This window comes from Barbus barbus (genome assembly GCF_936440315.1).
Source record: "Barbus barbus genome assembly, chromosome: 5".
In the NCBI taxonomy this organism is placed as follows: domain Eukaryota; kingdom Metazoa; phylum Chordata; class Actinopteri; order Cypriniformes; family Cyprinidae; genus Barbus; species Barbus barbus.
In genome coordinates, this window is record NC_136733.1 from 31,511,246 (window position 1) to 31,524,166 (window position 12,921).

Sequence of the window (12,921 nt, forward strand, 5' to 3'; positions counted from 1 at the left end):
CAGGTCACACATTAGAGACGAAAGAGCCTGACTTAAAATAAAATCAGTAAGGGGAGAGAATGAGAGAGAGAGAGATTGGCATGTTCTTTTGGCTGCTGCGTAGAAACTTCCTTTACACGAACATCTGGTTCCTATATTTCAGAGTTAATTAGTCATATTGTGGTTGTCTGAAGATAAATTTATCATAGAGAAAAAACACAAACAATTTGAAAAATGAAAGGAAGTGCGGTGACACACGGCTGACGTTAAAATAAATCATTTCAGTGTGATTAAAAACTTACAGTGCTGATGATAGAGTGAGTGAGAGAGAGCGAGACATGATGGGATTTATGGTCCCTCCATCTCAAGTAAAGCCCCATCTGTATTTCTTAATTATTGGTTCTGCTTTCTCTGTTCTTTTGGCTCTTTTTCTCTCCTCTCTTTTCCTGACTTTTCCTATGTATCTGTTTGCGTTGATTTACAGTGTTGTCTTTTGCATGTTGACATGGCTCATTCATGTGCAAATGGCTTTCAGTGAATCTATTGCACTTCATAGATTTAACGACTGATTGGGACAACAGTTGGTCGTTATGGTGGCATTACTGTAAGAATAAAACATTGGTCAGTTTCGGTCATTTCTGTTTTAGCTGTGTTTGTCGTTCAAAGGCTGATGACAAACCAAATACGATGTTAATTTGTGTCTCAAGGGGCCTGTGAGATGGACAGAGTGAGGAAAGACAGAAGAAGGGAGGAGAGAATATGTCTGTCAGACTGTCTGTTAAGGGAAGAGGCATAATTACACTCTCAGCAGTGAAGCAAACACACACACTCACACACTCTCTGACAGTTTCATTAAAATCTGTCTTCAGCCCTCTTCTCTAGGAAACTGAGGGCTGAGATCCAGAGGAAGAGAGAGAGAGTAGAAAATGAAAGAAGCAAAAGTAGACTAAAAAAAGAGAAAGTTTTTCGCTCTTTCTGTTCACACATGAAACTACTTTACATGCTTTTTCATTATCGAGAAAGAGCAGCAACAAAAAATACCTGCAGATTTAAAGGGAAAGTCAACCTAAAAAATTCTGTCCATACAGTGGAAGTCAATAGGAACCAAAACTGTTTGTTCAACAGCATTCTTCAGAATACCTTCTTTTGTGTTCCACTGAAGAAAGAAAGTCATAGTGAGTAAATCATGACAGCATTTTCATTTTTGGGTGAACTAAGATCAGTACTTCAGTAAATACTTTGGAAGTCAGTTTCTATAGACACCTCAATTTTTGAGAAAAAGGGTGATTGAGAACATCTTTTGAGAAAACATGGCCCAGTAGGCCTTGGCCCATGTCACAATATCAGTTTTTATTTTATTCTATAATATATTAATATAACTATGTATATACAACATTGCAATAAGAATGATAATAGGAATGGGTATGTTCATGTGTCAAATTAAAAAGTTTTAATATAGTCCAACTTTGTGACAACACGCACATGTCTCTTCTGTGTATGAAGTAAGCTGTTTTTTTTTTAACTGTTGTAATTCTTTCTAACCTTTTAATTCTTTCTAAAATTAAAAGGAAGTATTCAGTACAGTGTATTGACATCCAGTGGGTAGCTTTTAAATGTGAATAAAACAAACTCTCTCACTGGCTCTGATCTGCAGCAGTGACTTCTTATGGAAAATATTATGCCATAAGTGCCAAAATCTGGTTATAGTGCCAAAGGCCATCGTATCAAAGGAATTCTCGTCTTTTGCTTTCATCACGTTTCCCATAAACATGCAGTGATAGTCTTGATAAGCAAGTGTTTTGAGTTTCTGTGTGTTGTTAAGCTGCCACGATGAAATGCCCCATGGGTAAAGAGTGTGTTTTTGATATGATCGTGTTTGACATCGCAGTATGACACTGCACATTAGATTGACAAAGCCAGACACTTTAGCTATTCTGTGACACTTGAGTGTGTATGTTTACTGTCTATTTCTCTAGGATACTGTTTGAGGGTTCAGAATGAATGTAAGTGTTTTTATGTAGCAGACCATTAATAATAGGATAATACGAACAGATAAGAGAAAACTGTCTCGTAAACAGAACTGTTGTCTCGACTGGCGTCAGAGCAATTATATTAGATTGATGCTGCAGGGATTGTAGCTAATTTATAGTGTTACAGTGAGAGTGGATGTGTGTGACAGAGAACGCGCTATTCTTCACAGAGAAACCAGCTTTTTGAGGTCAAGCCTTTACATATTTCATACACATTCGAACACACGTGCAAGCACACATACTTCTCCACAAAGCGGTTTGGTCAGGTTTTACTTTTCTGGAGAAATTTTTGAAATATTGGCCCTACAACCATAGCAAAACCTGCCCACACACAGACTTTGAATTGTGTATATATCAAAAGCATATTAATGTGTATTCAACTTGTGTGAAACACACCGGTACTTGGAGGTTAGCTAATCAAAACAGAGGTCATTTATATACAGCCGTCTTAAAGGTACAGAAGCAAAAACAGCCTGTGTAACTTTAAGAGTCAGAGAGAGGACAGACAATGGTTATATAACCCCCCCCCCCCCCCCCCCCCATTTTAATCAGTTAGCATGCAGCACTACAATACAAGAGTAAACCAGACGTTTTGCTGCCACATACAACTTATGTAGACTTCAGGTAGAAAAGAAAATGCTGCAACAATGTGGAGTATCTTGACAAATCAGCTAATGCTAATGTCAACCGGTGAGGATTAGATTGAACTCATGAAAAAAAAGCTAATACAGTTACAGATGACTGTGTGGTTGTCTGATTGATTTTCTTTTAAGTCATCAGAATGGAATAACTCTTATTGTTAGTCAACCTTTAGAGTAGACAAACTTAAGGCTCCATTCTTCTCTCTAAGGGAATCCAGCTTGAAATATTAGACCTTCGCTCCTGTTTTTTTCTCTGTTCTTTATGTCTTCTGCTCTCTCCTCCCATCTCTGCTGAAGGATAATTTACTGCACCTTCAGCTGTTGGAATGCATTTGTAGTTGTGTATAATGGAGGTCATCTATCCTGCCTGTCAGCAGCGGGAAACACTTTTCTGACCGCACCGGGGAGAGCTATGAGACGTTCAGATCGCTCAGATTGGCCAAAAAGGTTTGCGTGCGTGTGTGTTTTGGAGACGAGTGGGACTTTGTGGGTGTCAGAGTTTGAGAGACTGATTTTGTGAGGCAGCCTGTTTTCTGAATGAGTGCACCTCCAACTCTACATGACCTTTACACTACAAAGATTCAGTGTTACTTCTTAGGAATTAATGCTTAATTGGTGCTTGTAAGAGTGAATGCCATCCTGTTTATCGCTACATTCTGTTCAGTTTACATTACTGTTCAAAAGATTGGTGTTGGTAAGATTTTTCTTTTAATGTGTTTCAAAGAAGTCTCTTATGCTCACTAAGGCTGCATTTATTTGATAAAAAATACAGTAAAAATTGTTATATTATTAAAAAATTAAATAAATTGCCATTATTCCAGTCTTCAGAAATCAATCTAATATTATTCAAATGAAATTAGAACGAAATTAGAAAAGCATTTCTTAGTATTAGCAGTGCTGAAAACAGATATGCTACTTAATATTTATTTGGAAATCATGATTTTGTTTTTTCCCCCAGAATCTTTGATGAATAGAAAGGTTCAACAATGTATAACAATGTAAAATCTTTACTGTCACTTTTGATCATTTTAATGTATCCTTGCTGAGTAAAAGTAATACATTCTTTATTTCAAAAAATCTAAAAATCCCCAACTTTTGAATGGTGATGCACCTTAAATGCAGGATCTGAACCTTGTATGTTCAGCTCAAATTAAGTTGCATGCAATACAGTGCCATAAAAAAGGCCAACTACGCCAACACTCAAAGTCCAAAGAACCGAATTCTGATTGATTTGATATCAGTTTTCACACTCTCAGTTTTCTGACTTGAACCATTGTCTTAAGAAACCCATCTGTTTTGATAAAATCAATAGCCACTGTGTTTTGCACATGGCAGAACATCCCCACACATTTCAAATTCAACATGGCCGCTCACACTGTCTGTTACTCATTAGAAATGTCAGCTCGACCTTTGTCAGTATTGCTTACAAATTAATTGGATTCATTTGCATAAATTTCAATAATTAAGTCTTTCTGTTGCTTGTAGTATCACTCTGTATTCCCTATACAGCATGCAAGGGAAATTAAGTACATGAAACAGATCATGAGTTTTGTGTTGCATGCAGTGCGTAATGTAAGTCTGTATATTTTGAGCAACTACATTTGGATTACTAAGATGAGACAATATTATAACATCCACTGTTTCTCATCATGCAGACCTCTTGATCTATGTGCTTAAATGCTTGAATTTTGGACACTGGACACTGTAACCACACCATCTGACTGCGAAAAACATTCAATTCCAGTGCTAAAAAAAGTTTTTAATGCATTAATTTAAAAAAAATTTAAAATTGCAAGTATTCCATTATATTGTGTAGATTTTTATTAGTGTCGGATTTGGGCTCTTAAAGGTGCACTAAGCGATTTTTGCCAAATGATGTTGATATTTGAAAGCACCAAAACAAACACGCCCATACCCCAACCGGACCTCGCCTCTATTTTGATATCTCCGCCTCACACGTATCTTCCATTTCTCTCTATCTATAGTTGATTTTTATATGATTATGATATGATTTTTTTTTTGTCACTGCATAATTCACATACTTCCATTTACTTCATATCATAAAAAAATGACTTCACTATTATAAAATATAGAAAATAGTAATAATAAATTATGAGTAGTTGTGTCCAAACCAATTTCTGCATATTTGTCAAATTATTTTACCTTTCAATTATCAATACTGTTCAAATTAAGTTTGAGTATTGCTATGTTCAGTATTGGAAAAAGGACACTTTTCATAGTATCCTACTTTTTCACTGCATGTGTAATTTCAATGAACCATCTTGATCAGGGATACAGGAATCAGTCCTGCATTCCATAAGCTCCACACTACACACTAAACGTCTGGAAATGAGTACATTTCTTCTACTTTTTATTTGGTGGAGGAAACAAAATTGTTTTGAAAGATTCCAGTGCTGTGAAACATCAGCCCGAAGAAAGTGTGTCATTTATCATGGGAGAGAGAGTGAGTGAGAGAGAGACGGAGAGGATAAACACAACATTCACAGTGGACGACTCTTCCCATACATGGCCAGGCTCTCCAAAACACCTGTTAGCACAACATTAGTCCATCCAGCACCTGCATCCCCTCAGTCACTCCCTGTGGAGGAGACAATCTGATGTACACACTGAACAATAAACACCACACAACACCTTTTAAGGGCATGTTCTTTGCTTATCGGTCTTGTTTCTAAAGTGCATAATTAACAGTAAAATTTGAAGTGGGTCTGAGTTTAAACAGTTTCTCCTGGTTCAAGTCTATAATGAGATGCCTTTTCAACGAGAAAAAAAAATGTAGGGCAAGATTTCATTCCACTGGGAATGGATTGGATTCCTTGGATTATGGAAAGTGAGCATTCCCTGTTATAATTGAGCCTTTGTTTTATTTTTGAATATATATAGCTTATATTTTATTACAAGTCTGTTTTCAGCTCCATCAGCCATTCTGCTTTTCTGCATGGGTAAAATTTGGATCAAACATGGCCCCCTGCCCCCTCTCAGTAAGGCCGGTGTAGGGGTAGGATTAACGAGTGATTAATTGATGTCATGGCTGCGGATAGACAGTAAAAAGCACTGGGGTCCTGGAGGCTGTGTCAGTGTGACTCATTAATGGCCTTGCTGGCCTGGCCTGAGCTCTGTATTACATTAGAGCTGGTGAGTGAGTGAGGGAGAGAGAATGACAAAACTAATTACAGTGATGTAGTGGCTTTGTTGCACTCTGCTGCACATAGCCGCCGAGTGTTGTAACCGCTCACACATGTGCATGCACAGACACACATGAACCAAAAAAAAGTGAGTGTATTTTATTCACATAAACCAGACTTTTGAAAACGGCACACTTCAGCTCCCTCGCACATGTGCTGCGCATAATGCAGATGGATTGGTTATACAGTCACAGGCTGTGATGACACTGGTGTTATATCTTTCTTTTGGGTCCAGATGTTCGATCTGTCTTAGGGTACAGCGGGATCTTTGCACTCAGACATGGCCTATTCATTAGGCAACAATCAGACAGTAGGATCTGGAACAAAGAAGAGGGAGAAAAAGAATAAGAAAACACATCAGGAATGGGTAAGAACTTCTCCAAATTGGTCTCATTTACTGGAGTGTGATTCTGGATCACTGACTTCAGTAATGATTCACACTAAGTTTACTAGTCAACACTTTGTTTTGACTCAAGGACCAGAGGTTTAACAGAACTACAAACAGCACAAAAGTATAACTATTAACAATTCGATTTTTAATTACTCATGTGTATATTTGACAGTTTTTTGCACTAAAAAAATTGTTCACAGTTCCAAGGTCATGTCTCTGAAAAGTTAGCTAAATGGATTGTTTGGAATTGGAGCAATTAAATAATAATCAATATTTTTACCCAAGTTATAGTCTTCATTTACTCACCTTCAGGTTATTCCAAACCTTTTATTTCTGTTGAACATAAAGACATTTTGGAAAATGTGGGTAACCAAACAGTTGTTGGACTTCATTGACTTCTATAGTATGGAATAAAATACCATGTAAGTCACTGAGGAACAAAAACAGTTTTGTTACTCAAATTGTTCAAAATATCTTCTTTCGTGTTCAGAAATTGATACAGGTTTGGAACATTTAGATATTGAGTAAATGATGACTCCGTATTAATCTTTGGGTGAACTATCCCTTTAAAGTCAAGTTGAAACAGAAGTAGCAACAGATCTCTTTTGTTTTGTGCACTGTACATCTGAGTGAAACTGATTATGAAAAAGAAAAACAATGTAAAGTGGAAACTTCTATCCATCGGTTGTTGATTGAATGGAGACAGATCTGAATGTGAGCTTGCAGGGTTTAAGCGGACTAAATACTTGGAGAAGTCTGGCAAACATCATCAGAGAGAAGTCTATCATTGCATGGATGAATTGTTCACAATAAAATCCATTTAGAAAACAGATAGGGTGACTTTCCATTTTATGCTTACTTTATTAAGTAATTTATTCTAAAACCCTAACCTAAGCATTCGGTATGTATAATTTGGATGTAAACAAAACATTATAGAGATAGGCTTATCTGGGTGAGCTCTTTTAACTTGGCCTGGTGAGCAATCATTGGCAATGTCCTAGCAATCACAGAGTTATGCCTTTCCATGCACTTACAATAAGTGTAGACTGCATAGCAACATCCTGTTGACTTACGAAAACGAAAACACCCTAGAACTGTGCATATGCAAACAGCACTCATGTTTAAATAGTTTTCATGTATAAAAATTGGCTTGGATTAAATAAACATTTAGATGAACAGATATTGTTTGAAACTAGATCACACCCTAAAACAATAGATGAATGAAGGAAAAAACAGACATCCTATTGCTGAAGGGAGTTTGGCTCTGTTTCTGACCCATAGTAAAACTCCAACCGAGTACGGGGGAGAGATTCTGTCACTGTTTCTAATGTGTCGTGACGTTGATTACAGGCCCCAGATGCGGCCTACTATGACTACAGCTACAGCCTGCAGAGAGATGCTGTGAAAGAGTGCTAGGATGTAGAGGTCAGCGTGTAGAGAAGGTCAAGAGGCAGACCTGGAGCAGTAGGTTAATCACAATGCTCATAGCAAAAAGCCAGTGTCACCAATAGAATTGAGCCTTTATATCTCTGCTAACATTACACCTCTGTGGTTGCTCTTCGACACAGTGTCACCTCTGACATTGTGAGGAATTTTTTCCAGCCCATCCTCCTGGTGTTTGTGAGGCTAGAACAGCTGTGGACTTCAAGTCAAGCATTGTTCTTCATTAGGTTAATAACACTGCCTCAAGAACTGGGTCATCAACAATGATCACTTACGGTGTCAGTCATTCCCTGTTATTTCTCTCTAATTAAAACATGTAGAAATGATAACTGCTTGGGAATTAGTTTTATGTTTTCAATCATTCTTATAACTGGCTTGAAATTAGAAATGGCAAACATTCATGTGTTATAAGATATGACTGAGATGTACTTATGGGTAATAGGTATTCTCAGTCATGTTGGAAAGTGCCATGTTATATTTTATATGTTACAGCAATAAGAAATTATTATTATCACTATTTGGGGTGGGTGATATACCAGTAGACATGATTAACCAGTAAAACTTTGTCAACTGATTTTTTGGACTTTCATCTCTATGGAGGTTACACGCTCACGTGACATTGATGTGCTTCGTAGTCACGAAAACTTAGCGTTTGCACACATTTTTCAGCACTGCAGTTTAAAAACAAGTGATTTTAAGTCTGAAAGAGAACTGCACTGTCTTAGAGACTGTTTCTGAGAGCTGTCAGAGAGGCGTGCGCACATGATGATAGTCCTCATAGAGCGTGGGAGTATTAAATTGAGTTATTTTTGCTGCTTTATAGGCCTTAAATGGTTAAAAACACACAGTTGTATGTGTCAAGATTTCCCGTCTTTGCAAGTATCCTCGTAAACACAGTTATTTAGATCTTAAGTGAAAGCAAACAGCTGAGAAAGAAAACGTTTATATTGCATCCAGGCAGCTCTTAAAGTGACAGCAGTCTAATATTCCAGCTGTCTGTCATGTTAAAGGGGACCTATTATGCCCCTTTTTACAAGGTGTAAAATAAGTCTCTGATGTCCCCAGAGGGTATATGTGAAGTTTTAGCTCAAAATACCCCACAGATCATTTTTTATAGCTTGTTAAAATGGCCACTTTTAGGGTATGAGCCAAAACACGCTGATTTAGAGTATGTTGCTTTAATGCAAATGAGCTGGTGCTCCCGGAGAAGAGGGCGGAGCTTGCTAGCCTTTGCAAATAAACATTCCCCTATTAGTACAAGCCTGTTATCTTTACAGAAAATGTACTTGGTTTCAAAGTCAGTCATCTGATTATACTGTGCATAATAAATTTGCGTTTATGAATTACACAGACGGGGAGCACGGCGGGATAAAAATAACAACATAGCTGGTCTCATGCTGGTAGGATGGTCTCATCACAAACTTTATAAGTCCAACCTCTGATTATGAGCTCGACAACTTCAAGCGATCGACTCACATTGCTTTCATATGCAACTTTTAACCACCACATTCCTATTCACGATCATTCTGATAGGACTTTCACGTCAGTGAAAACAGGCAGAGACAATGATAGCTTTAGCAATTAGCCTTACAGAGTGCCAAGAAGCTCTTTCAGAAAGGCAATTTGGAAAATAAATGCATGATACTTACTTTGTCTGGAGCTGACGTTCGTGCACGGAGCATTGGTATTGATTCCTACACATTTAGGGGACGTTACCGATTTTTTTCCTTTGAAAATGAAATTTAACCACAGTGTCCTCGGCTCAGATGGGGGGAGATTATGGTGACTCCTATGTTCATTAGTGCATCCCAAAACACAACACGTGTAAAGCCTCTTTGGCGCTGACATTGTATATATCTCCAGTAATGGCGGACCGCAGCTTCTCACTCAGGGCTGTGTTTATGCTAATAGGGCAGAGATGTCACAAATGGGCGGGACTTTTTCCCCTCGGTGACATGAACAGAGGGAGAATCTGAAACAGCTGTTCATGTTCATGATTTATTAGTTTTATTAAAAAATGAGTGGGTGGATTTTTAACATTATAGGCTGGTTGTTTTCACACACTGCGGCCACACAACTGTGTTCAAACACCTTATAAAAGTGATTTTTGCATAATAAGTCCCCTTTAATCAAACAACAAAAGAAAGAAAATCTTTCGCTACTCTTGACTAAATCACCTTTGTAACTTTCGTAAGAAGAAACGTGATTACTTTATAAAATGTATTTCTTATTTATTTGTTCTGCTGTAGTTTTTTTGTCCTATTGCTTGTAGCTAGTTTTAGTTGAGTTTTCTTTTGTTTTTTTAAATTTAGGCTAGCATTAGTTTTTTGTGATATTGACACCAGATATCATAAAGGCCTTATTTAAAGCAAAAATAACTATCTCATCATATATATCGCTACGGTGAAATAAAATTTCAACAATTTCTTATATAACACATAACATGGCACTTTATTATTCTAATTTTTATTCATTTTACTCTTTAAAAAATATTTGAATTTATTGTTTTTATTTTTTTATTTAAATTCAATTTTAAGTAATCAGGAAAGAATGTTTTCAAATATCAAATCCAATTTAGAGTCAGCACATCTGCTTTACAATGTTATATTAGAACTATGTAAGTATTGTGCATGTCACGTAAGAGCTGTATTCATAATATAGCCATTTCAGTCATTATCATCAGTATGCACTGTTATAATCGATTGGTATTAAAGACGATATAAAAGGGAAGCAACGCTGAATCTTTCTGTGCTATTATCTGCTCAAGACTGTTCCATGTTTCAGAGCCCTGCTAACATTTCATCCTTTTTTAAAGGCCTTTAGTGAGCATCTGAGCACATTAATACAATTAATCCCAGTGTAAGGGGACATGTGGGCACTCATGATCATTGAGCTTTGCTACATTAATAGTAAAACTAATTATTTCATGACGGTAGATGGCTAACGACCTGCAGCGCACCCAGAGGACGGGCTCATGATAAATGGTCTCATTTACCCTTATAAGGATGCAATCATTTAACACAAGGCAAGAATCTCTGCAAGCATTTAATCCTGTTTAATGGTTAGGCTGAGAGAGAAAGCGAGAAGCCGACGAGAAGAGAAAATAGATCTACATGAGAAATTGGGATTGTGTCTGTGTGTTTGTGACAGACAAAGAAAGAGGATAGTAGGAGGGGGTAAAATCACAAATGAACTTAACAGTTAATCAGAGAGGAGAAATGGTTGCTGGGTTTATGTCCTCCTAATTAGAAATAGCTCAGATCTATCCTCTTGCCACAAGTGCCTTGTTAACGACTGTTTCACTAACGAGCTTAGCTCAGTGGCAGTTACGCAGATAAAACCCCTTCCTGATTGATCTGAGCGGCCTTCTGAAATTTGTTTCACTCCAGCGTATTGATTTAATTCTGTTGCTTGAAAAGCTCTAAATAATAATGATAATAAAGTGTCCCAGCTCGTTAACATCAGCTGGTATATTTTTTCCCTCCTGCACTCATCCTTTCTTCTTTTATCTGCTCTTGCTCTCTCTCTCTCCAATCTTTGAGGTCTGCTGGTGAGATGTTTTCTCTCCTGTTATGTCTCTTGGGTTTAATCAATGGAGAGCTGTGTGGGTGACTATGAAAGGCCCTTTGGTTCTTTGAAATACGTAAGTGATAGCGAATTTTGGAAAGAAAAATCAATTTAGCTGGCTCAAATATTTGATCTGTTTCTACATCAGACAAGATCTTCAGATTTCTAGTACCTGTTGAAGCAGCAGCCTCGGGACAACCACCGAGAACACAAGACAGAAGTGATTTTGTCAGCGAAAAGACGGAAATGTTGAGGTTTCAATTTATTTTGTTCCAATCAAAGTAAAGTGGTGTAATTAGCCACGAAATGCATCTGATTTCTTGTTGTTTGATATTATGTTTCTGTCTCTAGTGTTTTTTAATATCATTTTTAAAAATAGTTTGAATTAGTTTTTTATTTTAAGTTTAATTTTAGTTAAATTTTTAGTAGCTTTGTTATGTTTGTCAATTTTGTTCAATATGTCTATATAGTTTTATTCATTTTTATTTCAGGTACAATTTTAGCTATTTTTGTACGTCAGAATGAAAAATAGTTCCTTGGAGATATATTAAGTTTATATATATATATATATATATATATTTGAAGTTATTGTTTGTTTGACTTCAAGCTACAAAAAAGAAAATTGGTTTAGTTTGGCATTTGTTTTAGTTAACTACTACAATAACCTTGTCTCTTTCTTTATTTTTACTTCTCACTTCACACGGCTCTCTTCTTCCACACCTGTGCACTCTTTTCCTTCTCGGCCCGACGGGGGGGCGGGAGTGGGGGCTGCGTGAAGGCGTTGGGGGCTACTGATGAAGATGAAGCTGTCTGGCTGTGTCACAAGGGGCTGTTCCACCACATTCTGACTGAGGGAGGAGATGGAGAGCGAATGAAAGAGAGAAGAAGAGAGTGAGAAAGAGTGCCTAATCCATCATGGGAAGGGAGGACTGACACAACAAAAGACAGAGTGCGGAGCAAGGCTTTTTGGCGGCAAGGGCCGAGGCAACTTCGACAATATTTTTTGGCGCCTGTCAGGCTGTCTAATAAAGCAGAGCTGGAATATGAACTATCTCTCACTGCTGTAATACGCCTCATAAATCAGATTTAATTACGCGGTGTGGGGACAGGCAGTGGGAGCCGTGGCTGGATTTATGGGGCCTTGACTTGGCATCTTAACAACTTTGCGCTTTTAATATCATTACACTGTCATCTATTTTGCCTCCTGCCACAGAGCACGCCCAAACTCCCTGTGTAACAGCACATTTTATTTCTCACAGAGCCATCTTTTTTCTTCGCTCCCTCTTTTTTCACCCTGAGAAAAGTGTGTTGACACCACGTAGAACCAGCCGTTACGCCAGGCGCACATGCCTACAGGTCAGCACATTTCCACCCGGAATCTGTCCGTCCATCCGCTCAAGATTTCACTCATCCTTTCCTCTTTCCTTCCTCGTGCTTTTTGCGTCATTGTCCTCCTTTCAGCACCGACTCCTTTCCTTTGCTGACCCCCGTTTCCTCCCTTTGCTTAATCTCCTTCGAGCCTTTCTCACCGGGCAGTTTGTCTTGCCCATTCTTCCTCGTCTGCAGCGCGGGCCTTTTGACAGAACAATAAGAGAAGCAGAAGACAAAGAGGAAGGAAAAGAAGAAAGGGGGCATAAAAAATGAGCGCGGAGTGAAAGCATAACCCT